At 49.5% G+C, this 27,872-nt stretch overlaps 1 protein-coding gene across 6 annotated transcripts in view; it reads right to left on the bottom strand.

The window, feature by feature from the left end:
- The window catches only part of C2CD5 (C2 calcium dependent domain containing 5), a 915,439-nt gene that overhangs the window by 251,116 nt on the left and 636,451 nt on the right, over nt 1-27,872 (bottom strand). The window lies entirely within an intron of this gene.

Below are 27,872 nucleotides of genomic sequence, written 5' to 3'. Positions count from 1 at the left end.
GCGATCGTGATCGCGATTACGCAAATTGCATGAAGACGTGATTGCAAAGATACTGTGGCGCTCAGAATCGCACCAATGCGTGACCTAGGAGGTCAATTGCCAGCTGTTTGCAGTCAGGCGCATGGCTGTCGCGTTGTTTGCTTGGAAGAGGTCAGTGACCTCGACGCCAACACTGAAGCTGACATTTCCCCCTCATCTGAAGACGTTTCTGCAGGTCGGTCATAATATGCCTTTTTCGCCCCCCCCCCCCCCCCCCCCCCCCGTTTCAGGAACTGTCCGCTGCTGCTGCCTGTTTAGCAGGAATAATAAAAGAGACAATCACTTGTAACGCGATTCCTGCAGAATTGCTCTTCCCTTGATTTATGCTGCCTTTCATGACAGTCTCTTCAATTGGAAGAAAACGTTTGATTTACCGCTTCGGCCACGCGTTTATTTCTTTGGCTGCTAAGCGCTGCGTGTCTCAACTCAGTTACTTCAGAGCACCGCAAATCATGAATATAACAATCTACTTTAGTCATTAATTAGGGGTATTATAGGTGGCCGTTATTGTATACCATTGTACACGGACAATTTATTTTCAGTTCGTTCCCTCAAGTAAGTTAGCTAAGACGGCCTCTTCATTTTGTACTAAGACCTGTGTATCTTCAACCCTCACTGCTTTGGATGTCAGTGTTTTGAGGAATAATACCTATACATTCTCGCTCATAAATCAATTTACTAACTTTAAATGTGCTATACAGACGTTACCCATTTTGCCTCTGTTATTCGAAGAGTTTATTTTTAAAGTCGCTTTATTTATTGGAGCCAAAATAAAGCCCCGAACCATGGGGGTCTCAACATGCTTAAGCGAAGCAGGCAGCTAACATGATTACTTCAGTTCAGCCCATGGCCATGATCTGTTTGCCCTTTCTGGGTAACGGGCTGCAATACAAATGAGGTAATTTGAGGGTTAAAGCACCTGCTGAGCGAGCATGTAGCCTGCCGCTCTCAGTTTTCAAAGGTACAATTGAGGTAGAGTTGTGAATTAATGCACCTGCTGCTGCAAATGTTTAGGTGCAACTTAAGCCACCGCTTTCACATTTTAGGGTGCTAAGTAAGGCTGGTCTGCGGGTACGGTTGGATCTCAGGAGTTAGATATGTGTCTTCTGCAGAAATCACCTATTTCTCTTCAAGCCGCATAATTCAGAGCAGTAGTGTCTCCCATCATTTTGATTAGGTTCCATGGCCAGGGGATTAGTATATAGGTTAAAAGATTCCTCATGATTGTGGTAGTCGTTTCCCTGATGTAAGTGAAGAGGTACTGTAGAGCATGGGCTAACCCTCCTCTGACGCAAAACCTTACACAAACTATATAGCCCGGTTTGATAGAATCAATATAAGAACCCTCCTACGCTTTCACCAGGCACACACACACCACTAGCCGTCAGTGCACCCTTTCACCAGGCACGCACACACCAGCAGTGCACGCTTTCACCCCGCACACACACCACCAGCTGTCAGTGCACGCTTCCACCAGGCACACACAACACCAGACGTCAGTGCATGCTTTCACCAGGCACCAATATCACCAGCCGTCAGTGCACGCTTTCACCAGGCACACACACACCACCAGCCATCAGTGCTCGCTTTCACCAGGCACACACACCACCAGACGTCAGTGCACGCTTCCACCAGGCACACACACACCACCAACCCTCTGTGTGCGCTTTCACCGGGCACACACCCCACCACCAGCCGTCAGTGCATGCTTTCACCAGGCACACACACCACCAGAGTCAGTGCACTCTTTCCACCAGGCGCGCACACACCGCCAGCTGGCAGTGCACACTTCCACCAGGCACTCACACCACCAGCCATCAGTACACAATTTCTACAGGCACACACACCACCAGCCATCAGTGTACGTATCAATTGTTAATGCATCCGCAATTAATTATTGCAGCAATCTCAGTATTGCGCACTTTACTTTTAAACATATTCATCTAAAGCGCAGCATGCCACCATTGCTACAAAAATAAATACACATATTTTTGGCCTACAATTAATAGACTTTTGTTGAAATTGGTGTTGCAATATTTAGCAATGCCAATAGCTCAATCTTAACTAATGCGAGACCTATTGCATTGCAAATGCTTGTTACGGTAGCGGGTGAGTTTACAATAACAACTGATTTAGCCAAGAGACACAAGGAATGCCAGAAAGAGTAGTTTACACTTAGGACAATAGCCTAGTGCTCTTTAGCTCAATCTCTTTAAGGACAATATTTCCACCAGCCACATGATGAGGCTTGTTCCCAAAGACATTTCCAAGCCTAGTGCCGTAAAAGGCTTCTTGGGGAATAAGATGGCTAGGAAAGGGCAGCAGAGAGTTGAGGTTGTAACGGATGGTGGCAGATTCATTTAGATTTCATAAGAAACATTTTCGGGAGTAGGCTCTCTTGACCATGCCTTTCATCAAGTATAAGACATATAATACCTTCCAGTATGGTCTCTGCACTTACCGACGTTTGGTAGCTGCATTAAGCCTTTCACTTTCAGTTATTCCTTTGTAAGTACTGTTCCTCTCGGTAGCTGTGTTTACAGCCCCCTCAAAAGGTATGGAAATTATCCAAGATGAGATCACTGCCCAGCTTGCAATGTTTGCAGTTCTTTCATTTTCCTTGTTCCCGCTTTGTCTTTCTCAACTGGCAATAGATTTATCCAAGAGTAACAAACATGCTAGCAAGGCTAGTTTATATTTGGAATGCTGGCCTTACGCTGTGTAGGACTGACTTATTTAGGCGCTACATTTCCCACCAGTCACGTGAAGTGGCCTATTCCAAAAGACATTTGTAGGCTCATAAAAGGCTGCTTGGGGATTAAGGCATCTGGGGTCAGATTGTGGAAAATTAACACAAACTTGGTGAACATTATCGGCGCCATCTTGCCCCTTTTCGAGCCCATTCGTGCGCGTAAGCGGCAGCCATTTTTGAGCACCATGGCCTCCCTGCCCCTCGCTGATAGCCAGCGCGTCTCTCTCTCTCCCTTAACCTCGCAAGCATCCCCCCGCACACTGACAACCCCCGCTCTCTCATGCCTTGGGTCATAAACCCCCCTTCAGCGCAGCTTCACCACAGAATCCCATCCTGCTCCCAGCGCGACACCTCCCCTCATTCCTTTCATGGCCTCAGATCCTTTTGATGCAAACCCCCTTTTTCCTGTGTCCCCGTTTGTCTTCCTTGTTCCCAGGCCGCCACCTGGCCCTGCGGATACTGTTTACAGTAGGAAGCTTCCCCTCCCCATCAAAAGACCCTCGAACCGATCAAAGCCCCCACCCTATGAGATCCGATCAACCCCATGCATTCCGTGAATCGGCGGAATGCCCTGCTGTGCGGCAACCATCACCTGTTGTGACCGGGGTGGGGAATCCAACTGTAAATGTATGTGGGAACGGGCCTGAAGGGGAGATTCCGAGGATGTTCTTTCAACTATCAACGTGTTGCGAGAATGTGTTATGTGCAATAAAGGTCATAAACCCTAGTATAAGAGGCCAGGCCTCAGAGATGTGGTTAGAGCACCTCGTGACAATACTTGCTGTCTGAATTGATGTGTTCTCCTCCGGAGAGAATAAAATCCTCGTTTCCTGCCTTCCAGTCTCCAGCGCCTGCTTCTTCATTGATTAACATTGGTGGGTCATAGAGGCGATACCGCCGGGCAACATAAAAGGGTCTTTTGTTACTGGTTGTCTTTGGAACCCCTTTTTTACAATTGGCGTCCCAAACGTGGGGCCCATCAGCGACTCGTGGATCCAGTGGGAGAGGTCCTGACGACAGAGTGAACGACTGCAACGATCGGAAGGTACCCTGTCCGATAGACCCTCGTCTGACAGCCGATCATCCGAACTTCACTGGTTCCGAACAGACCTCTCTCGAGTGATCTGCGGTCCTGACTGGGAACCATCAGGAGTGCCACGAGAAGTACGAAGAGAAGAGGACGATCGGGCGCTGGATTCGGAAGACAAGAAACTGTCCATGCGGTCCGGGTAAGGTCGTGTAAACACGACAAATTGCGAAAGTGATTGATAATTGAAAGTGATTGATAATTGATAATTGAAAATACTAGTATTACTCTTTGTTAATTTATTTGGAGATTCACTGTCTGCAAACGGAGAAACAACAGGCTCTCCCTTTATAAACAGTGAAGGATAGGTACGCATCCGTCGGACCTATCTTCCCCCCCCCATTGAACAATTGCCCCCCCCCCCCCATTGATTAACTGTTATAGATTGTTCTCTGGAGATTCTCTGTCTGCAAACAGGGAAAAATAGGTCCCCTCTTTGCAGATAGTGAAAGGGTAGGTGACGCGGACCTTTGCGAGCCTACTTATTCTCCCCATTGACCATATTGATTTTTTATTTTTGACCTAACATTGCCATTGATTAACTGTTATAGATTGTTTTCTGGAGATTCTCTGTCTGCAAACAGGGAAGAATAGGTCCCCTCTTTACAGATAGTGAAAGGGTAGGTGACGCGAACCTTTGCGAGCCTACTTATTCTCCCCATTGACCATATTGATTTTTTATTTTTGACCTAACATTGATTGCTCAAGATTGGTTCATGAGGTATTCACTACGTGCAAACAACGTAGAATAGAAATATTCTGTCTAGTCTTTGCGCGCAGTGATAAGATAGGTAGTGCTGACTATTATCCCATTGTGATCCGTCATGCCTGTCTTCTCCCCACTGGTTAGTAGCCTGTTTAACCCCGACCGCTTATTAGAGATGAACCATCCGGCTCCGCTGGAAGGCACCCCTAATAAGGACATGTTCATGAAGCATGGATTGATCGCTATAGCCTATAGTGAGCTGTGGCATAAATATACGAAAAAGGATCGAGAAAGTCAGTGGCCACTGAGAGGATCCTTTGATCTTGACAAAATTGAAACGGTAGAAATAGCCCTTCGTAGGAATGAAACAACACCTATTATGCTCGATAGTCTCGGTATGTGGCGCAAAGAAGCCACACGACGAAGGGAAGGCGACGAATTCAGAAAAGGTGAAGGGACACGACGGACAACCCTCCAAACGTCTAGTAGGCAAAGGGAAGGGCCAGCGATGGCACAGTCCCGAGGAGTAGACATGGAAAGAGAACGGTGTAGAGGGATGTGCCGACAAGTCAACCCCGGGACACAACGACCCAAAGGTAACCCCCCGACACTGCGCACAGGACGAATAGATTTAAAACAGAACCAATGTGCTTTCTGTAAATGCCTCGGGCACTGGAAAGCCCAATGCCCGACTTTGCAGAGCATAGGTAAGAACGGAGGGTCGACAGAAAGGACAGGCCGACAGAAAGGGAAAAGACACGAAATAAAAACCAATCAGACTAGTGCGGACAGGACAGATAGAACCACCCCGTTTGATTATGCTCGATGGCACAGATTTCGTCAGACCAATTTTAACGACATGTTAGAGTTCTGGGACTGATTGCTCTTTGTCGCTCCCCCACTCTGAAAAACAAACACAACTGCAGGCCAGTGTAAACAACCCCCCGTTAGAGAAAAGACTCAAGGAAGCCAAGCGTCTATTATATAACTTAGGATTTAATTACGGTAAAGAAAACACACAACCAACGGTAAATAGAATACCTAGTAGAACTCTCTCTAAAACAAACTTTACTAATAGGAAAAATACAAAACATATTATGCTCACTCCGGAAGTCCTCGAAATATAACAGTTCGATGGTCCCGCCCATCCGAAACGCATAGCACGTGTGGGGCGGGGCCTGCCAGCAGCCATGAGCCAAAAGGGATCGCCGGCGAGAAGGTCCTGGAGGCTCCACCAAGCAGGCAATGAAATGGTCTTCCCATACTACCCTTCCAGGGATGGCGTCCCCCGGGCCGCGAGTAGGGAGGGGGCGGCTGCAAATGACCCCCTCCCTCGTATCTCCTGGTCCGGCCATCACGAATTCCTCCATCGAACGGATGCAGGGTGGGCAGGGAGGAAGAGGCGACGCGGACGAGCCTCTTCCACCTCCACAGGTAGGAGGCTTCCCTACCCTGGTCCGGCGCCGACGTCCTCCAGCCAGACGACGGCTATATACCTACGCTGCACAGGACACATAATGCCCGACTGGTATATTTCCTTAGCACAGGACATACAAGACCCGACTGGTATACTTGCATAGTACAGGACACACAATGTCCGACGGGCATATTTACGGAGCACCGGATGTACAGTGGTCCCCCAAGAGTCGGAATCAGGGGTGTAGGGTGGTCATCATGTGCGCCCCTGATTCAAAGGGACGGCGTAGGATGCGCCGGGAGAGGAAGGCGGCACGGACGAGCCTCCCTCACCTCCCCAGATGAAGGCTCCACCGCTGCACCCTGGCGCCCCGAACCAAAATGTCCTGCTCCAGCAGCATGATGCTCTGTCCTTCGCCATCACAAGAAGTTTCTTCCACTCCTGATGGATACGACAAAGGTGGCTGCCACAGGGTCTCAAAATGGCGTCTGGGCCCTCGAAAGGCGGGTCTAGGCCGCTGGAGTAACTTTGTCCGAAATTGCAACTCGGGCACTTGCCCACCTGGGCGCAAGCCCCCACCATCGACAAACGTCCCCTCGACTTTGAAGATTCTACCAAAGTCCCAAGAGCCCTCAGCCCCTTCAGGCTTCCGGTGAGGAACAGCTGCATTGATCTCAAATGAAATAACCACGGCACAGCAACAAGATGGCGGTGCTCTCGTGTCTGCATCAGCTTCCGTCTGAACCACCCAGGAACATTATGGGCTAACGAACTCGAGTAAGTTCCGGCTGAACATCAACATGACCCGGTAAGAAAGACTCTACCCCCTCCCTCTCTTGATTGACGGTCCACGCCACCAGCCCCTCTGTTAGCACAGTTTCTTTTGAACTGCCGAAAGGGACCCTGGTCCAACCGCCAATCGTCGAGGATATTTTTTCCTCTGGTGCTACTTCCGGACTAAACCGGCCTCGCCCAAAATGGCGCCGGTATCAATGGAAACTAACGGACGCCTCGTGGTGTTCCTTAACTAATGAAACTTGATGTACTAAGATATATATACGAACCATTGTGCACTCGATGGGAAAGGGAGGAGGGTTCACTTGGCGAACGTTTGAGAAGGGGTTCCGTAAAAATGTTGATTTCAATGAACGATTTATTTTTGATATTTATTGTAACTGGTACATAACGTCGCTTATGATGCACACCCACGGTTTACATCTAGGAAAATGTGATTCCGATGAGCTTGATTGTGTTTCCATTTATGAACTGAAATGCCCCTGATTCCCTCGTCACGCAATGAAATGTTTTCAGTTACTTGCAAATAATAGATTAGGCCTTTTTACATGTTCTTGTGCTACAAAATAACCCCCTACTGTATGTGCTTCCATCGACGACATGTCAGGCCAAATTATGATTGTGCTCTCACATTTTACGTACTGAATGATTATACAAATAAAGGTCTTAAAAACTATGAATAGGCATCGCATACTTTTGTAAATGCGGGTATCGGAGGGAGGGTTTTTCTGTGCGCAACCGTTCTGCTCTTTTTTTAAGGTTATCCGAGAAATGGTTGTTCGGCCCCGGATTGATGATCGGATCCCAGGTATGATACGTTGCCTCCAAAATATGCGACTAAGCTCAGGAACTAACATATGAAGAAGGACCTCGACTTCTGAGAATGGGTAAAGTAAAGCGGGGTGATTGATAAAATGTTATTAAGATATGGTGGACGAAGGTACTAAGGTACCGGGTTAAACGAAGAACTGATATGCCTTAGAACCTCACAGCTTTGGGAATGATTTAAGGATCCCGAAGGCCGGATACATCTACAAAACCGGGTACCTCACGCTAGGCACCTCTGATTCCTTTTTAAGCGTTTCTCTACACACGATCCTTAATGCCATCCTCGAACCTCCCCATGAACCACCTATCACATTGCCCGCCCCCTTGACTTTCGGAAACCAAAACCCTAAGGGATTATATCCCGAAGAGATAAGTACGAGTATGCGGTAAGTAAAGGACTTTCGTGCCCGTACATTTGATGTGTTCGAATGTTGTCCCCCCACCTCCCCCTTTCCCTCCTTTTTTTCCTCTGCAGGTTACATTAGAATCCCGATTAGAGTATCGTAAGGGATCTGGAACCACGTCACGCCCGATGCATGAAAACGGACTACCGCTGCAAGACGACACAAAAAGGACGCCCTACCCAATGCACGACCTTTTTGTACCAGATCTAATGCTCTTCTGTCCCAAAACTGCATGCTTTCTACATCCTAACACAGACCCGAAACGTCTAACGTTGGGTAACGCACTTAATAGCCCAAACAATACACGGTCATTCTCCATGTCCCACGTGTACTGTTTGGCCTATTGTCTCTCTCTCTCTCTCTCTCTCTCTCTCTCTCTCTCTCTCTCTCTCTCTCTCACTCTTTCACCCCTCCACACTTTCCCTCTTCCTAGCGACTGGCACCTAATTGACGAACCTGGTGCACCTCCTGATTGGCCCCAAATACCATAAGTATTTGCACAAATTTGTCCAAAATAAAATTGTATCGGTACCACGTTACTACCTCTCCTTTTCTGCTAAATATGGATGAAATTTAAATTGGCCAATAGGAAAAGGACAGGTAAGACGACTGAGGTTCCCTAAATTTGACCCACAGTCAGGGAACTTTTTTTCAGTGGCTTCTATGATAAAATACGTCTGTGGTAATGCGACCATCCCCATTCCAAATTGTCTCTACACCCCAAACAGTAAGAAGTGATCGAGACACCCCCGTCTTTCCAAAATGTCCCCAGTTTTGGTATCAGCTGCCCTGAACGAGAACCTGAAAAACGCCCCCTGTTCCAATTCACTATGTTCCTAATTGTTTTCCATAAGATCCCGCCTCCCCCGAGGATAAGTTTAATAATTATTGCAAACCACCCCCCCCCCCGAGTTTTTTTGTAGTAACCAGGTTGCGAGGATTTATATAGAAAGTTAGAAAAATGTGTGCAAAGTTAAAAATTAGATCGAAAATCGAAAGAACTTGTTGCAGTAAGCCTTGTTGAAAATAAGATGTTTTTATGTAATGAAGACTTGTTTAGCCTATGTTCACCCCTCAGAAGGATGCCTATCAGACTGTGGTGAATAGCACGTTGCACTTTTTTTGTAAAATACAAGGCCCTGAAGACCAGCCTAGCCTTGCAAGACTCGTACTGGGGAAATGGGTCTCTACCAGAAGAACTGACATCTACTATAATAGACGTATGCAATAAATGAGTGCCAGACCTCGTACCTATTGAACGTAATAACCATCAAAGCGTCAAAGAATTAGCCAACAAAAGGAAGTTGTAAGGAATCCAGCAAATCCATCATCAATTGTTTATACGTTAGCCGCGAAAATCTCAAATGTAGCGAGTGCTTACCCCAGTTGCTTGGTGTTGGGAGAGAAATAGATTTATGTAATTACCTTCTTCTGCAATATCTCTAAAGACTGTCTTTTCAAAACTCATTTAAGGGTATCACTGTCGGAGGAGAAAGAGACCGGATGTGGGAGCACGCGGCCCGACTGCGGATTGTGGAACATCAGCGACGGAGGCCGAGGCGAGACCACAGCAGTAAGGAGTCGCAGGACAGGGCACCGTTTCAGACAAAGCTAAGGAAAGGGCTGACCTGAAGCCCCTGCTCTATGATCAACGTGTGCCAAAAAGTCCCCGCTCTCTGAACATGGTTACGGACCCGCCTGTCGCAAACTCTCCGTCCCCCTGATCTGTTCCCGACTTGGCCTTGCTCCATCCCCTCCTCCTCCGACCTACCATAAGGACTGTTCACACCCGCACCTTTCCACACGAACTCCCAAGTTCCTCCAAATCCTACTGAGCTACCCAGAGAAGAGTACTCCCTGCGTCAGAAGGGAGGGAGCTCCGACTAAGTAGACCACGAACTATGTTAATCTTAGAACGGTGACCTAGAACTCCACCAAGGGTCGCCTCTAAAGAGAAGATGAACGAAGTATGTGGTTCTACCCGCTGCTGAACGCCTCGAAGATGATGGAAGCAACAGGAAATGCCCACCACAGAGACTCAAGAAACAAACAGATCTCACAATTCAGGAACAATCGCATTTTTATTGCAAATCTATGCTCTGCGTTACAAAAGAAAGTGCACCTGCTCCAAAACCGTAACGCATTTCTCCTATGAGGTCTGACGAAACAAAACAAAATGTACCCCTGCCCGCAGACCTCCAACGACTCAATCCACATGAACATTCCTGTTGACAGACCGAATTGTAATCCAGGTGCTTAACAGTGCCAACAGAAGACGACAAAAGACAACGAGAACTCTGATATTTTTACTGTATCTCCTTTCTCTCCCAATCACCATTGGACTAACTATGCACCCGCCGAATGCAAAAAGGACTTACTTATATGATAACTTACCAGTTCTTATTCCAAATGACTATAAGTATCTATGATCTGTACCCAACGCCCTCGCTACGTAATTCTAGTCTGATATTGCATTACGATGACTTTTTTCTGCAACCAACTTAACGATGAACCCGCCTACTAGATGATGAGATTTTTCAATATGATGTTTATAATGTGATGTTTATGTACAGTTCTTTTGCCTAAGTCCCCTCTCCCTTACTTATGATCGCTGCATATAGGTATAGATAGGAAATAGGCCAGCAAGATGTCTTGGAAATGTTAAAGGGAGGACTGTGGAAAATTAACACAAACTTGGTGAACATTATCGGCGCCATCTTGCCCCTTTTCGAGCCCATTCGTGCGCGTAAGCGGCAGCCATTTTTGAGCACCATGGCCTCCCTGCCCCTCGCTGATAGCCAGCGCGTCTCTCTCTCTCCCTTAACCTCGCAAGCATCCCCCCGCACACTGACAACCCCCGCTCTCTCATGCCTTGGGTCATAAACCCCCCTTCAGCGCAGCTTCACCACAGAATCCCATCCTGCTCCCAGCGCGACACCTCCCCTCATTCCTTTCATGGCCTCAGATCCTTTTGATGCAAACCCCCTTTTTCCTGTGTCCCCGTTTGTCTTCCTTGTTCCCAGGCCGCCACCTGGCCCTGCGGATACTGTTTACAGTAGGAAGCTTCCCCTCCCCATCAAAAGACCCTCGAACCGATCAAAGCCCCCACCCTATGAGATCCGATCAACCCCATGCATTCCGTGAATCGGCGGAATGCCCTGCTGTGCGGCAACCATCACCTGTTGTGACCGGGGTGGGGAATCCAACTGTAAATGTATGTGGGAACGGGCCTGAAGGGGAGATTCCGAGGATGTTCTTTCAACTATCAACGTGTTGCGAGAATGTGTTATGTGCAATAAAGGTCATAAACCCTAGTATAAGAGGCCAGGCCTCAGAGATGTGGTTAGAGCACCTCGTGACGATACTTGCTGTCTGAATTGATGTGTTCTCCTCCGGAGAGAATAAAATCCTCGTTTCCTGCCTACCAGTCTCCAGCGCCTGCTTCTTCATTGATTAACATTGGTGGGTCATAGAGGCGATACCGCCGGGCAACATAAAAGGGTCTTTTGTTACTGGTTGTCTTTGGAACCCCTTTTTAACAAGATGCACAAAGGTTTTTTTAAGTCCACACGTCGCAATGGTATGTTTGAATATTTTGCGACTGAAGTATTACAGTAGGTGGTAACTTCCCCAGGGACCCCTTCCCCTTTGTGAATGTTTGTAAAACATTTTTTAAGAGTAAGCAGTAAACCCATTTTATTTTTGAAACACATCTCATTTTAATTCAAGGAAAATGGGATGCGTTTAAAAAAAAAGAAAAAAATGCTTTATTGAAAAGGAATCACAGACATGGTGGTCTGCTGTCCCTAGCAGGCTATCTTCCCTGTGATTTTGCGATTCCCAATGGGTCGCAAACCGAGACCTACCTCATGAATATTAACGAGGTAGGTCTATTTGAGACCCAATGGGAAACGCAAAATGTGTGAAAGACACATTTGTACATTGATGTTTATGATTATCAAATAGCGAATCGCAAATATTCGCTATTTGGCAATCGAAAACCATTCCCTATGTACATCAGGCCCCTCGAAAGAGAAGGCAGCGAGAACAGAGGTGACGGGTGCTAGTGGACTCATTTATATTTATTGGAAATATCTTTCTTAACATTAGCTATACTATGTTTAATCCCATCCAAGATAGCTTCTGCCCTTACCGACATTCGGCAACCACACTAATGAACTTCACTGTCAGTTGAGTTCCTCAGAAAAGCTGGATTTCTGGGCTGCTGTACTAGTACCTATTCGAAATGGAGGGCCCCACGCTCAGCACAATCACTGCGCATGTGATAATATTTACAGTTCCTCAAATTCCCTTCCTCCTACTGTGTCTTCCTAATGAACAAATTACTTACCTTCGGTAACGATATATCTGTAAGAGACATATATTGGTTAGGGATTCCTTACCTTACAATTACCCCCAGGCATCTGACTGGATCCAGAGAAATTTTTTCGTAGCAGAACCCCTGGGCGTTAGTAGGTGGCGTCAGTCGACTGCGTTCATCGTCGACGTCGTGATCGCCGGGATGACGTTGCAGTATCTACTTAGACGCTGCCCTTGCAGGCTGACGTCAGTTCTTTACAGGACATTTCACACCAGAAGCACAAACCATGCAAGATACTGATCACTGGTGCACAAAACTAAAAGGGAGTCCCTTACCCTAGAAGTCAGTTTGCAGACGGGGAGTATGGATGGTGCGGTAAGGAATCAATAACTAATTTATGTCTTTTACAGATATATTGTTACCGGAGGTAAGAAATTTGTTCATCTGAAAGAGACCATAGGTTATGAATTCCTTACCTTCGAATAGATAGCCCAGCAATACCAACCCTGGGGGTGGGGCAGCCAACTAAAGTAACAAAAGAAAGGCCTGGAGAACTGAACAGCCAAAAAAGTGTCTCCGGACATGGCTGTCCAGGCAAAAATGTTTGTTAAACATGTGCAATGAAGCCCACATGGCTGCCTGGCAGATGTCGAATATGCTACTTACCAGTATGCAACTGTTCTTGGCATGTAGGGCTGCTGACATTCATATCTGTGCATAGATCGCCGCCTAGTGTTGGGTCCGGATGATCGCACATTGTTGTCCTGGAAGAGTCTTCGAAGTATCACGAGATAGGTGGCTCCTCCCCTGGACTACAGTGCGCATAGGCATCGACTCCATCCTCAGATTGTTTGTAGCCATTGTGGCCAAGATGGAGTGAAACTAAGTGAATGATGACCATGCTAGAAGTATATGTAAATTCTGCAGCTGCTACAGGCGCCGGGGAGGAGGGCGGCCGATATGAATGTCAGCAGCCCTACATGCCAAGAACAGATGCATACTGGTAAGTAGCATATTCGGTTCAAGGCATGTGGGCTGCTGAATTCATATCTGTGCATAGAATACATAGCAGTCCCTCCATTAACGGCGGCCGCCCGTGCCAGCTGCAGCAGTTTGGAAAAGTGTTTTTAGAACAGCCTACCCTACAGCTGCCTGCTGTTTGGAGTGCACATCAACACAATAATGCTTCGTAAATGTGTGTGTGGTAGACCATGTGGCTGCTCTACATAGGTCTTCCAAAGGAATATTCCCAAGAAAAGCCATGGAGGCCCCCAACTTTCTGGTGGAGTGGGCCCTTGGTGGAATGGTGAGAGTACGCTTGGCTTTCAGATAGCAGATCTGAATACATTTAACGATCCACCTAGCTATACCAGCTTTGGAAATGGGGTTACCTTTGTGTTGTGGCGCAAAGGCAACAAAGAGTTGTTTAGTTTTCTTAAAATCCTTGGTCCTATCAATGTAATACATCTGGGCCCTTTTGACGTCAAGGGTGTGGAGCATTCCTTCAGCCAATGACTCAGGATTTTGGAAGAACACAGGTAATTCAATAGATTGGTTAATATGGAATTGAGACACTACTTTAGGAAGGAATTTAGGGTTAGTGCGAAGCACCACCCTGTTAGAATGAATTTGAATAAATGGCTCTTGGATAGTTAGTGCCTGGAGCTCACTAACTTGTCGCAGCGATGTAATCGCTATAAGGAAAGCTACTTTCCATGTCAAGAATTGAATCTCGCAGGAATGCAGCGGTTCAAAAGGGGGACCCATCAGCCTGGTGAGGACCACATTGAGGTTCCACTCCGGAGCTGGCGGAGTCCGCGGAGGAATGACTGAAAAGCGAGAGGTGCTGCCTGTTTTGGAGATAAGCAGCCATTGCAGATAGATGTATGCGAATGGAAGCATTGGCCAAATTACATTTGTACAGATGGAAAAGATAACAAATGATGTTTTGAATAGATGCATCTAGCGGGTTAATGTTGTGGTCTGCACAGTAAATGACAAACCGCTTCCACTTCGCCGCATAGCATGCTCTTGTGGTGGGCTTTCTCGCCTCCCGGATGATGTCCATGCAGTCAGGAGGCAAGTTCAGGTAGCCAAACTCTAAGACCTCAGGAGCCAGATCGCCAGGTTGAGCTGTTGCGGATCTGGATGCTGAATGTCGCCATGGCTCTGCGTCAGAAGGCTGGGTGTGAGGCGTAGCCTTTGATGCGGTACCACGGACAGTTCTAGAAACGTGGTGTACCATGGTTGGCGAGCCCACGTTGGAGCAACCAGGATGAGAGTTATCGAGTGCTGCCTGAGTTTGCGTGCCACCAGCGGTATCAGAGGTGCTGGGGGAAAAGCGTACGTAAATCTGCCTGTCCAGTTCATCCATATCGCATTGCCCTGCGACTGTGGGTGTGGAAACCTGGCGGCGAAGCTTTGGCATTTTGCGTTCTCCCTTGTGGCAAACAGGTCTATCTCTGGATGACTCCACTTTTGGAAGTACAGGTGGAGTACTGATGGATGTACCTCCCACTCGTGCATTTGGTGGCTGTACCTGCTGAGCAGGTCCGCCATCTGATTGTCTTTGCCCGGGAGGTGTTCTGCCATGAGGAAGATGTTCCTCTGAATGGCCCACTTCCACATGCTCGGAGCCAGGGGAGACAGATGCGGAGAGTGGGTACCTCCCTGTGTCTGAATGTAGTACATGGCAGTCATGTTGTCCGTCCGGATCAACACGACCTTGTTGCACAGATGTACTTTGAAGGCCTTTAGTGCCATGAAGATTGCCATCAGTTCTAGAACATTGAGGTGCATCTTCCGTTGCTGTTGCGTCCATAGTCCCTGCACAGTGTAATGGAGTACATGAGCTCCCCATCCCTGGAGAGAAGCGTCCGTCGTCAGGACGATCTGTGGCACAGGCTCTTGGAACGGTCGTCCCTTGCAAAGGTTTCGTGGATTACACCAATGCAGAGAGTTGTATGCCCGACCGCTCACCAACACTAGGTCTTTCAACTGCCCGTGAGCCTGAGTCCACTGACGTGCTATGCACTCCTGAAGCGGACGCATATGTAGTCTCGCGTGCGGGACTATAGAGATGCAGGAGGCCATCATGCCTATCAACTGCATGAACACTCTCGCTGGAAGCGAGTGCTGGGGTTTGAATCGTATCAGCGATTGAATGCTGCTGACCCTCACTGAATTCGGCTGTGCTGTGGCTGCCAGAGTGTTTATCGTCCCACCCAGATACTGCCGTATGTGGGCGGGCTGGAGGTGGGACTTTGGGTAATTCAGTGAGAATCCCAGATCGTGAAGGAGGTGAATGGTGTGGGACACGTGAGCGGCACACTGCTGGGCTGGCTTTGCCTGGATGAGCCAGTCGTCCAGATAAGGGTAGACGTGAATGTTCTGTCTCCTTAGGTGCGCCGCCACTGTCGCCAGGCACTTTGTAAACACCCTGGGTGCCGTGGTGACTCCGAAAGGCAAAACCTTGAACTGGTAGTGTCGGTTTTGGATGGTGAACCGGAGGTATTTTCTGTGTGACGGGTGCAGCGGAATGTGAAAATACGCATCCTTTAGGTCTAAAGTTGCGAGAAAATCCCCCTGACTGAGCAACGGGAGCACTTGCTGCAGGGTCATCATATGGAAGTGCTCCGATAGGATGTACTGGTTGAGGGGTCTGAGGTCCAGTATGGGTCTGAGGGACCCGTCCTTTTTTGGTATCAAGAAGTACAGGGAGTAGACTCCTGTGCCTCTTTCCTGCACAGGCACGAGCTCTATCCCCCCTTTTTGCAGCATGACGAGGACCTCCTGCTGCAATAAGTGAAAATGCTCGGCAGACATAGGACGGTGTCTTGGGGGTATGTTGGGTGGAGTGGATGTTAACTCCAGACAATAACCGTACTGTATAAGCTGTCTGACCCACCTGTCTGTGGTGATGGTTCTCCAGACCGGCAGGAACTGCTGAAGTCTCCCCCCGACCGGTGTTGTGTGGTCGGGGGGCAGTGACAAGGCGTCACTGTTTGCTGGTGGCAGAGGATCTGGAGTTGTTGTTTCCACGACTCCTGCCTTTGGCGCTGTTTCCACGATATCCACCTCGACTTTTGTTGGTGTATGTGGACTGTGTGCTGCCTTTGTAGTATTGCGTGGTTTGGGAGAGCTGGCCTCTGGAAATGCCTCTAGTGCTTGAGCGACGAAAAGACCCACCCCTGAACTGCTGGGACTGTAAGGCACCCATGGACTTAGCAGTCTCAGTGTCCTTCTTAATCTGGTGGTGCCATCCTCTGGGCCAAACAGGTGATCTGGATTCACTGTTTGATTAAGGATGGTGGTCTGTATTTCCGGCTTAAATCCAGAGATTCTCAGCCAGGCATGTCGTCTCAGCATAACACTAGTGTTGACAGCCCTGGCTGCGGTGTCAGCCACGTCCAGTGCACACTTAATTGAAGCATTAGAGATCAGCTTCCCCTCTTGAATAAGCATCTCAGCTGCCTCCTTGTATTCATCTGGCAGGTGTTGCAACAGGGTCTCCAGTGTGTCATAGTGTGCCCTGTCATACCTCGCCAGAAGCGCTTGTGTAATGGAAATGCGCCAGATGTTGGCCGCTTGTGCTGCCACCCGTTTCCCTGATGCCTCAAAGACCTTAGATTCCTTGTCTGGGGGAGGAGCATCACCCGTAGTCTGAGAATTAGCCCTCTTCCGGGCATTCGAGACGACAAGACAGTCCAGAGGCAACTGTCCTTTAATGTAGGTAGGATCAGTAGGCGCTGGCTTATACTTTTTCTCAATCCTAGGGTTTATCACCCTTGCTCTGGTAGGCTCTTTAAAGATATCTCCAGCATGCTTTAAGACACCTTTTAACATAGGTAGAGTTTTGACAGTCCTCTCCGAGACTGAAAAGGATCCTCTGTAGGAGATGGCTTCACAGAATAGAGTTGAGTGTCTTGTCCAGAATGAGGATCACCTGGGTCCGCACCAGCAGCCCAGGGTTCATTGTTATCATCAGGGTCTGTATAGACAGGATAGCTGTACTCATCCTCATCATCTCCCTCCCCAGCGTCCACATCAGAGTAAGTGGGCGAGACATTACGAGTCTGTGGAGAAACTGGTTCCACAAGGACAGGAGTGGAAGCAGAGTCCTTCTTTCTCTTTAGGGGAATCTTGTAGGACTCCATTGGTTGTTCCGGGGCAATTTTCCTCTTGTGGAGGGAAAGTCTGCCCGTTTCGGCATCAATAAAATGTTCATGTTGTTCGTCCACCGAAGATTGTCGATGCTTCAAGGTTGACACCACCGTCGACGCCTTCGGCACCGAGGACACCTTCTCGGGGACGCTGGCGACCACGTTAGGGGCGAAAGCCTTCGGCGGTAACGTGAAGTGAATGGGCGTCGACGCCTTGTGAGGTTTCTCGACCTGCTTCGGAGGTGGAGGATCTGTTGGTCCAACCGTCGAGGCCTTCTCCCTGATGCGCTGTAGGGAGTCCGTCACCTTCTTGGTGAACGCGGCGGACGGGCGCGCCGAGTCGACGGGATCCTTCGAGGCTCCACTAGGAGTCGACTCTTGGGGTGCGCCGCTCTTGGCCTTGTCCTGTTGACGCGGAGTCTCGAGAACCTTCGGGTCGCCGAGTCCTTTCTTCGGGTCACCGAGTCCTTTGTTGGTGTCGACCGCCTTCGGCGCCTCCTTAATCGGCTCGACCACCTTGACTTTAGTCTTCGGCGCGGCAGACTTCGTCTCGACGCCCTTGACTTGAGCCTTCGTCTCGACAGCACTCTTTTGCTTCTTCGGCGCAGAGGGCTCCGAGGCCTTGGATCCGACCAAAGTAATGCGCACTTTCGGTTTTGAGGCGGGCACCTGTGCTGTTTCTTGTGTCGAGACCGTAGGTTTCACTTTTGCTTTCGATTTACCAGGGTGCGGCTCAATAGCAATGTCCGTGGCCGAGCCCGAAGGCGGAGCCGTAGAACCCATCATAAGATCTTGGGTAAGGCCTAGTGGCGATCCCTCGACCTGAGCCTTATGAATCGGTTCGACCCCAGTGTCAGAGCGAGGTCGCTCTTCGTCCGAGCCATCCTCCATGGCCCCGAAGGCCCCGTCGTCGTCCCCTACCTCGTCGACGACTTCAGCTTCGAACATTTCTGCGTCCGCATCGTAGTTGTAGTTGACTTCCGACGCGGGATTCGACAGGTTGTCACCGATGTCCCCGGTAACTTCTTCCTCGACATCCCCAGCATATAAAATATCCGCAGGTGCCGGTGCAGTGAGCTGGGCCTCCTGGCGCGCAGCGCGACGATGCTGAAGTGTCTTCTTGGACCTGAAGCGGGAACAAGCCATGCAGCTGGCTTCATCATGGTCCGGCGACAGACACTTGTTGCACACCGGGTGGACGTCGATGTGGGGATACTTTGAGTTGCAGACGGGACATCTTTTGAACGGACTTCGTTCAATGATGAACAGTCGATAGGGTCTGAGGCATCGACTGGGCCCTCCGCGTCGAAAGCACGCGGGCGATGGAATCCATCTCGGAACCGAGCTGGAAGAGTTAGGCACCGAACGCAAGACAATACCGACGTGGAACTAAATACCTTTTGGTCTTAAGAAAAGTATTTACTGTTTTCTTTTTATCGATTCCGACTAGAGGGAACCAATATACATCCGAACCCAATGGCGGAAAAAAACAATCTGAGGATGGAGTCGATGCCCATGCGCACTGTAGTCCAGGGGAGGAGCCACCTATCTCGTGATACTTCGAAGACTCTTCCAGGACAACAATGTGCGATCATCCGGACCCAACACTAGGCGGCGATCTATGCACAGATATGAATTCAGCAGCCCACATGCGTCGAACCATGAAGGAGGACTCCACGTCCCAAAGCAGTAGTGGCTGCTGTTGCCCTAGTGGAATGGGCGCGCAACCCTCCTGGAGGTTCCTTCCTCGCTAAGGAATAACTAATTTTGATGCTAAGAACGACCCATCGAGAGATGGTCCGCTTCTGCAAGGCCTGACCGTTCTTGGCCCCCACATAGCAATCAAAGAGCTGACCATTCACCCGGAATTATTTTGTTCGATCCAGATAGAATGAGAGCGCACCCTTTGGATCCAGACGGTGAAGCCTCACCTCCTCTTTAGAAGGATGCGGGAAGAAGTTGAGTAAAGTGATGGTCAGTCCTATGTGGAAAGAGGTAACCACTTTGGGAAGAAAAGAAGGTCGAGTTCAAAGGACAACCTTGTACGGATAAACAGCAAGGAAAGAAAAAGCCTGAAGCTCACTCACCCTGCGAGCAGAGGTGATGACAACCAGAAAAGCTGTCTTGAAAGTCAAGAGTCAGAAAGGACAATTAAGTAATGGCTCGAAAGGAGCACATATAAGGTACGTTAGTACCAGATTCAGGTCCCACTGGGGCATTACGAAAGGAATAGGAGGAAAGAGATGAGTAATGCCCTTAAGAAATATATTTACAATAGGGGACTTGAAAAGAGAAGGCTGATCAGGTAGCCGAAGAAACGCAGAAATGGCCGAAAGATAGCCCTTGAGAGTGGCTAGAGCAGAGCCCTGCTGGGCCAAGGACAAAATGAAGAGGAGAACCTCTGAAAGAGAGGCAAAAAGGGGATCCACAGTCTTTGCTGTGCACCATGCCACACATTTCCATGTACAGGCATATACTGTTTTGGTGGTGAGAAGCATGGCGGCCAAGACAACATACAGACTTCGGGAGGAAGGTTGAAATCTGTCAACTGTCGCCGCTCAATCCTAGGATGCTTGATTCCGGTCCAGGAAAGACATGGCTTGGCAGATCGGGCTGGACTGTTCCCATGAGGCACAGGGCCAAGACTGATTTGCATATGGCCATGTCTGAACTGGGGTGGCTTGGTGAGGAAAATAAGGATGGATTAAACCCAGATCTGTGACTGGAGGTGAATGTTTTGCCATTGTACAACATTCCATCCATCATCTTGTTTGTTTTGCTGTTCACCCTTTGTGGGAAGGGTATGCCCAGAAGTGGGTCCCTTGCTCACTGCGCCACTCGAGTCAAGCTATCCTGGCTGAAGACAGGTGATAGCCAGAAACCGGTCCCAGGATGCTTGATTCTGGTCCAGGAAAGACATGGATTGGCAGTTCGGACTGGATTGTTCCCATGAGGCACATGGCCAAGACTGATTTGCATATGGCCATGTCTGAACTGGGGTGGCTTGGTGAGCAAAATAAGGATGGATTAAACCCAGATCTGTGACTGGGGGTGAATGTTTTGCCATTGTGCAACATTCCATCCATCATCTTGTTTGTTTTGCCGCTCAATCTCCACGCTGGAGGTGGAGGCGGGATAGGTTTGGATGGAGGACCGTTCCCTGCTGCTGCAACAGAAGATCCTGCCAAAGAGGCAGTCTGATCGGAGGTTCGATGGCCATGTGTAAGAGCTCGAGATACCAGACTCTTCGTGCCCAATCCAGAGCCACAAGGGTGACTTGAGCCTGGTCGCGCTTGATCTTCTTCGGCACTCTGGGCAGAAGTGGTATAGGCGGAAAGGGGTGTAGAAGACCACAACTCCACTCGCGACAAAAAGCATTGCCGAGCGAGTGCCACCTTGAAAATTCAAAAGTGCAGAACTGCTGACATTGCGCATTCTTCTCTGTGGCAAATAGATCTAACCAAGGCATTCCCCGCTGCTGAAAGAGACCTTGCACCACCTTCGAGTGGAGATGCCATTCGTGATCCATCAAGCACCTGCGGCTGAGTTCATCCGCCCTGGCGTTCGGGGAAACTGCCAGGTGTTGAACCACCAGAAATATGCCCTGATGTTCCAGCCATGTCCAAAGGCGGGAAGCCTCTTGACAGAGTCCACAACCCCACCAGCCCTGTTTGTTGCAGTACCACATGGCGGTGGTGTTGTCCGTGAACACCTGCACTACTCTTCCCCGGGCAGAGGCAAAGAATGCCTTCAATGCAAGACGAATCGCCCGGAGCTCCAGAAGGTTGATGTGGAGCCTGGACTCCGCCGGAGACCAGAAGCCTCTGATCTCTGCCTCTCTCATGTGGCCGCCCCACCTTAGAAGTGATGCATCTGTCACCACTGTGAACTCTGGTTGGGGAAGGGGGAGGGATCTGCCGGTGACCCAATCCTGGTTCGTTAGCCACCACTTCAATTGATTGGCAGTGCCCTTCGAGATAAGGACCCAATTGGAAAGATTCCCCTGATGTTGTGCCCACAGGAACTTCAGGTTCCACTGCAGAAGAACCCGCATGTTCCACCTGGCATGATCTACCAGCAGGATGCAGGAGGCCATGAGGCCCAGCAGCCTCAGGGTCATTCTGACCAAAACCCAGGATAGTCATAGCCCGAATAGCTGCTCGGGATGATAGGCCGAAACAGCGGTGTGTCCAGAACCGCTTAGATGAAAATGACCTTCTGAGAAAGGTTCAGGTGTGACGTCGGCACGTTGACTGTGAACCCCAGCGAATGCAGGAGGTCCACTGTAGTCTGGAGATGGGCAACCCCTGATCTGCGCAGATGAGCTGCGACCAGCTCCATCCCATTTGTTAACATCCAAGGGGCGCTGGTAAGGCCAAAGTGGAGCATGGTAAACTGAAAGTGTTCGTGGCCTACTGTGATTAATAGGTAATGCCTGTGTGCCGGCAGGACAAGGATGTGTAAATAGGCGTCCTGCAAGCCCAACGCTACCATCCAGTCTCCAGGGTAGACAAGACCTGAGCCAACATTAACATTTTGAACTTCTCCTTCCGGAGGAAGCAGTTGACGTTCCTTAGAAGTAGTGGGAATAGCAGCCACAACCTACTTCTGGGACAGGAACGCGCTTGATAGCCCCTTGGCCAAAAGAGCTGTAACTTCCTGATGGAGAAGGGCCAAGAGATCCTCAGACATGCAATGGAATTGGTGTGGCATGGATGGAGGGGCAGTCTCCAAGGGGAAGGATTAGCCCCTTCGGACTATCTGCAAAAGCCACCTGTCCGATTTGATGGTTTGCCAGTGAGGGAGGTGATGGTGGATCTTGCCGCCTACTGGCAACTGGTGGCCAGACTAGGAGGGTTTGGAAGCTGCTGCAGAGGGGGCGCTGGTGGACTGGCCCGTCCGCGGGGCAGCCTGACCCACAAAGCTGGGTCCCACATCTTCAGCCGTGCAGGGGTGGAACAGTTTGCGCAGGCCTGTGGATCAGGGAAGAACGTGGTGGGGTACCCCTGCTGTAGCCTCAAAAGGGGTGAAAAGCAGACTGCGCAGGGCGAGAGGTGGTAGTGAGGTCTAAGGATCTGGTCGTAGTCCTAGCAACCTTAAAGAGCTCAAGAGTGTTGTCTGCTTTATCGCCAGACAAACGACAGCCATCAAAGGGCATGTCCAAAAGAGTTGATTGGACATCACCAAGAAGCCAGGCGTAGTGTCGTAGGGCTGCTGTAGGAAGCGGGCTCTGTATATATTATACCAAAGTGAGGTATAGTGTGCACAGAGTCTAGTGGAAACCCCAAAGGTAGGCAGAGGTAACATTTTAGATAGAACCTTACTCTCTATTTGTGGTAGTGTGGTCGAGCAGTAAGGCAGTATCAGAGGACAGTGTTAAGCATTTGTTGTACACACTCAGTCAGCAAATTAATTCACACACTCAAAGACTGAACTTCAGATCAATTGTTTTTGTATAAAAATATTCTTTTAGTTATTTTATTTCTAGAACCAAGCAAGCCTGGCACAGGTAAGCAACAAATACTTTACAGTAGTAAATGCTGATTGTAAAACAGTTCAACTGTAAATGTACTATGGTTTGACTTACAGTATTGTTTCAGAGAAATGCAATCACTTGTAAATACAGAACATAGACTTGAATGGGGTTTTCAGTAAAATACCAGGTAAGTTACTTTTGGATTACTTTTCTTACTCAGTGCTGTATGCTTGGATGCAGCACTGGGAGATTTCCTGTGAACAGGTGAGTATTAGCGTTTTTGCTAAACCGTACAATCTGAAAGAATTTCTTTAGGGTTCAAAACTCCACACTTTGAAACCTTTCCAGGAAAAAGTGTAAATGTTATCCTATGGAGGACAATATATGGTTATCAGTTTTTAGGTAAGTATCCGGTAGTGTGAGTTGTGGTTCTGGGGGTAGACTCAGGGGTCCCCCAGGGTCAGTGATGCACTCTTGTTACACCTTCAGCGGCACTAGGGCGGCTGGGTGCAGGGTGCTGTTTTGACGTCGGATGCCTTGTTGTTTCCAATGGAGAACTTCTGGTTTGCAAAAGCACTGCAGACAGGGAGAAGAAGGACTTCTGGGTGCGACCACCACTTCGAGTGATAAGTTGGGAAGTTAGGGGTTGGTTAGGCACAGTTGGTTTGGGCACACAAGGCCGTGGGGTGTCGGGTGCAGGGGTGCCTTTGGGTCGGATCTTCTTACCAACTCCTGGTCACAGTTAGGGGGACCTTCTCGATTTAGACTGCAGGTGTTGGCTGGAGGCTAGAGGCAGGTCAAGGGTTGACGGATCTCGGTTCAGGATCACCAGGGTAACCTCCTCGTGGTGTTTGCCCACTCAAGCTTGTGCCGTGGACGGCGGGTGCAGAGTGGGGCGGATTTGCGGTTTCTGGCTGCTGTCAGAAGTTGCAGTTGAACAAATCTGATGTTCACGGGAGAAGCAGTCTTTGGAAGTGAAGGCAGGCAAATCCGTCAGGGTTTTTGAGGATGCTGGCTGCAGGACACACCGCGATTTTGCAGGAGCAGGTTTGAGGGGGGGACAAGTCAGTAGGGCTGGGGCCAAGTCAGTGGGCGTCTTCTTCTTGTTAGCTGCTGCACAGCTGTTCAGTCCTTCTTCTTTTCTTCTTGTTTCTTGTCTGGATCTGAGGAAGCAAGGTTCAGGGTGCCCTTAAAAACTAGATCCAGGGGTGTTACAGGTAGGTAAAAGGCAGGGACCAATGGGTCCCTTCCCTGGGGTGGGTACACCCCATATTATGCCACCCTCCAGTGGGAGGGGGGCATGTGCCTCTCCCTGGTTGGCTGAGTCCCCCATCTTCAAGATGGCGTGGACATAGAGCTGGGCTTCACCTCGCCTGCCCCACCTGAGGGGTGGAGTTGGCAGAGGTGGGGACACCTCTCTTCCTCACTGGTTTTTGCTGCTGGATCTCCCACCCAAAGTGAGGGTCAGAACCAGTCGGGACCAGTTACTAAAAACAGCACTTGGCCTCGGGAAGCTCACAAAGTCAGCAAGCTTTTAAGCTTCCCCTTCGTGAACCCTGCCCATCGTGTGGGAGGAGGCTTGGCACCTCATCCCAGGATGTGCATTGTTTGAGGCCCCAGAGAGCAGCAGGTTCTCGACCCAGGGGTCCAGAAACATATCTGGTGGTGGCAGCTGAAAGAAGCCACTCAGCCTGGATACTAGTGGTGGTTTAGTTTTCAGGGGGCATCTCTAAGAAGCCTTCTGTGTGCATTTTTTTATTAAATCCCACATTGGCATCAGTCTGGGTTTAATGTGCTGAGAAGTTTTATACCAAACTTCTCAGTTTTCAGTGTAGCCATTATGGTGCTGTGGAGTTCATACTAACAAACTCCGAGCACCATATACTCTTAATGGCAGCACTGCACTTACAATGTCTAAGAATGGACTTAGACACTGTAGGGGTACAGGGCTCATGCACCTGTACCCTCACCACTGGTAGAGTGCACCCACCTAGAGGGGTGACTGATCTATACCAGGGCAGTGGTTTGTAGGCATGGCACACAGGGATGTGAGCCTAGTTGACTCTTCACTTTGTTCTGCACCAAGACACACAGCCTGCAAAGGCAGTGTGTGAGTGTCTGAGTAGAAGCCCTCTAAGGGTGGCACAATAAGTGCTGCAGCCTTTAGAGGCCTTATCTGGTCACAATGCCCTGGGTACCCGTGGTACCATTTACCAGGGGCTGACCTGTGGCCAGAGATGCTAATTAGGTTTGGGCTTCAATGCAGTTTTAGGGAAAGAACATAGGCCCTGGGTACCTGATTAGCAGGAGCCCAGGGCACACTCAATCAAAGCACATCAGCAATTCAGCAAAAAGTGGGTGCAACCATGCTACCGATGTGTAAGTTGTTCTGCCTAGCGAGTCGGCGGTGTCCAGCCCACACCTGATGTTGAACTTCACTGCACCTCTACCCTTAGTGACTGCGTGGGAGACAGTTGCTCGGGCCTCCTCCGGACACTGTGGCAGCACCTGCGCAACTGTATCCCACACAGAGTGGGAATAACAGCCCAAAAGACATGCGATGTACACCGACCGCAGTCCCAAGCTGGCGGAAGAAAACATCGTCATCTGGGGGAGCAGTAGGGAATGTGCCCTTAGACGCAGATGCTAGGACCAGCAAGCTCTCAGAGTAGGGTGTTGGGAGAGGAGATCTGGGTCGGTCTGGTGGTGGCTTTGGGCAGTCATCCTATCCATAGGAGCCGCTGTGCTGGGCTTGGACCAGGCGCCCAGAAGGATGTCAGTAAGGGCCTAATTGAACTTCAGGAAGGGCTCTGAAGAGGCCGCTGGTGGTTGAAGCACCTTGTCAGGAGGTTAGTCCTGACTGCCACCGTAGCGTAGGAAGCTCAAGGTTTAAGGCCTCAGTTGCCCAACGCAACACCACTGCCTATGAGGCTCCCTACTTGGTAGCCAAGGTGGGGGGAGAAAGCATACCAGGGTCTGGGAAACTATCCGGACCACTGGCATCACCCAATTCATCTCTCCAGTCCGGTTCACTCAACTGGTCAGCTAAAGGTTCACCAGACCCCTCCCAGTTCTCTTCCTTCTGCCACTCAGGGCGATAAGGAACGCCAGGATAGAATACTGGCATAAAAGTAGCACTCTGCGCCGGATCCGGTGTCAGTCAACGCCGGTCTGGCTCCGTGTCCAGGTCAGGAAAGAGGCCGGGGGTCGACGCCGGCTGGGGACACAACCAGCATCAAGGGGTTGGAGGTGTCGTCAGTGGATTAGATGCCAGAGGTGTCGTAAGGTCGACTGGCGCCGATTCAGATCCAGGCCTGGATCACTGGGGGACCGAGGACCCTGGCATCGGAGGCCTAGAGCCCCTAGCTAAGTCTGTGGGGCCAAAGACGCGCCGGCGGAGTCGGGCTGCCCAAAGATCGAGTAGAGGGCTTCGTAAAAACCATGAAGTTGTGCAGGGGATGCTCCAGCTCCCGGGAAGGGAGGGAGACTCCGAGTCGACCCAACAGGTTCCGCGGGCGGAGCCGGCCAACTACCGTCCACAACCGGCGCTGCCCGATGGACGGGTGGAACGGGAAGAGTGACGATGCTCCTTCGCCTTCTTTTTGTGCTTCGACTTACCCAAAGACTAACACTTCGACGAGGAGTGGTGGTAATGGCTCCGCGACCGTTCCTGCGACCTCCCTCTCGACCAGGACCTCGAGCAGCACGGAGCGGATTGCCGGGCCTCGAGAAACTTTTGGGATGCTCCCGCAAAGACTTCGAGTTCATGGCACGGCAGCCGTAGCACGACTCGGGGTGGTGGTCGCGCTCCAAGCACAAAGGCACACGATGTGCGGGTCCGTAACCGGCATCAATATACGACAGGAGTCGCATGCCTTGAAGTCGGTTTGAGGACAGGACATCCCTACGTGCACCAAGAGTCGAACAAATCGAAAAGAAGTCAACAAAAGTCAAAAAATAGTTATCAAAAAGTGACTAGAGGTACCGCTCTCTCTGGATCTGCCTGGCTGGCGAGGAAAAAGAAAGAACTGACGTCAGCGTGCGAGGGCGGCGTCTAAGAAGATACTGCGATGAAATCCCGGCGATCACGATGCCAACGACCAACGCAGAGTAGACCGCCGCCACCTACTGACGCGCAGGGGTACTGCTACGAAACAATTTCTCCAGATCCAGTCTTACGCCTGGGTGTAATGCTAAGGTAAGGAATCCATAACTAATGGTCTCTTTCAGATATTTATGTACTCTGTTACATAACAAGTGCACTTATTACTATTCCATTACTTGTCTTGGACGACATTGTCTTGCTGCCCTTCCGCTTTTAAAGAGTCCACTGATATTGCTAATCTACGGAGATTTTCAATTATTTTATTAGAATATAAATCGGAGACAAATAGTGTGCAATGGGTTTTAGCATTACTGTTTGGCTCTTCTAATCCATAGAATGACTTGGGAAACAAACCGGTCTAGTATGTATTTTCCCAGCTGTTGCAGAATCAAGAATACAGGGGTAGCCTCTGACGGTACCATGACTGGGTCAACTTTCATTGGCGTCTGAGAGTTGTAACCCTATGGCAATCCTCTGATATTTCCAGTCAGTTTTTCATTAACAGTGCAGAAACGTAGAAAGCAGCTGACAGAAGTAATAATGTTTAGTTCACTTAATTAAAAAAAAAGTTAAAAGCTGGATTAGAAAGTTGAAGAAAACCACACTGGCTCTACTGCAGTGACAACTACTGTAGCAGTCAATGGTGGTAGCTGGTCATTTGTGTGTGATTAAATTAGCATAACTAGGCCTCAGGTTTACTGGGCCTTTGCGTGTTTGCATTGACATGCACATAAAAGCTGCTGAAGAAAATGTGCCTTTTTTAAAATCGCACAAACAAGT

Source organism: Lissotriton vulgaris, chromosome 1_1 (assembly GCF_964263255.1).
Source record: "Lissotriton vulgaris chromosome 1_1, aLisVul1.2, whole genome shotgun sequence".
Taxonomy (NCBI): domain Eukaryota; kingdom Metazoa; phylum Chordata; class Amphibia; order Caudata; family Salamandridae; genus Lissotriton; species Lissotriton vulgaris.
Note: the sequence above shows the minus strand (reverse complement) of the source record. Positions and strands in the feature narration are given on the sequence as shown.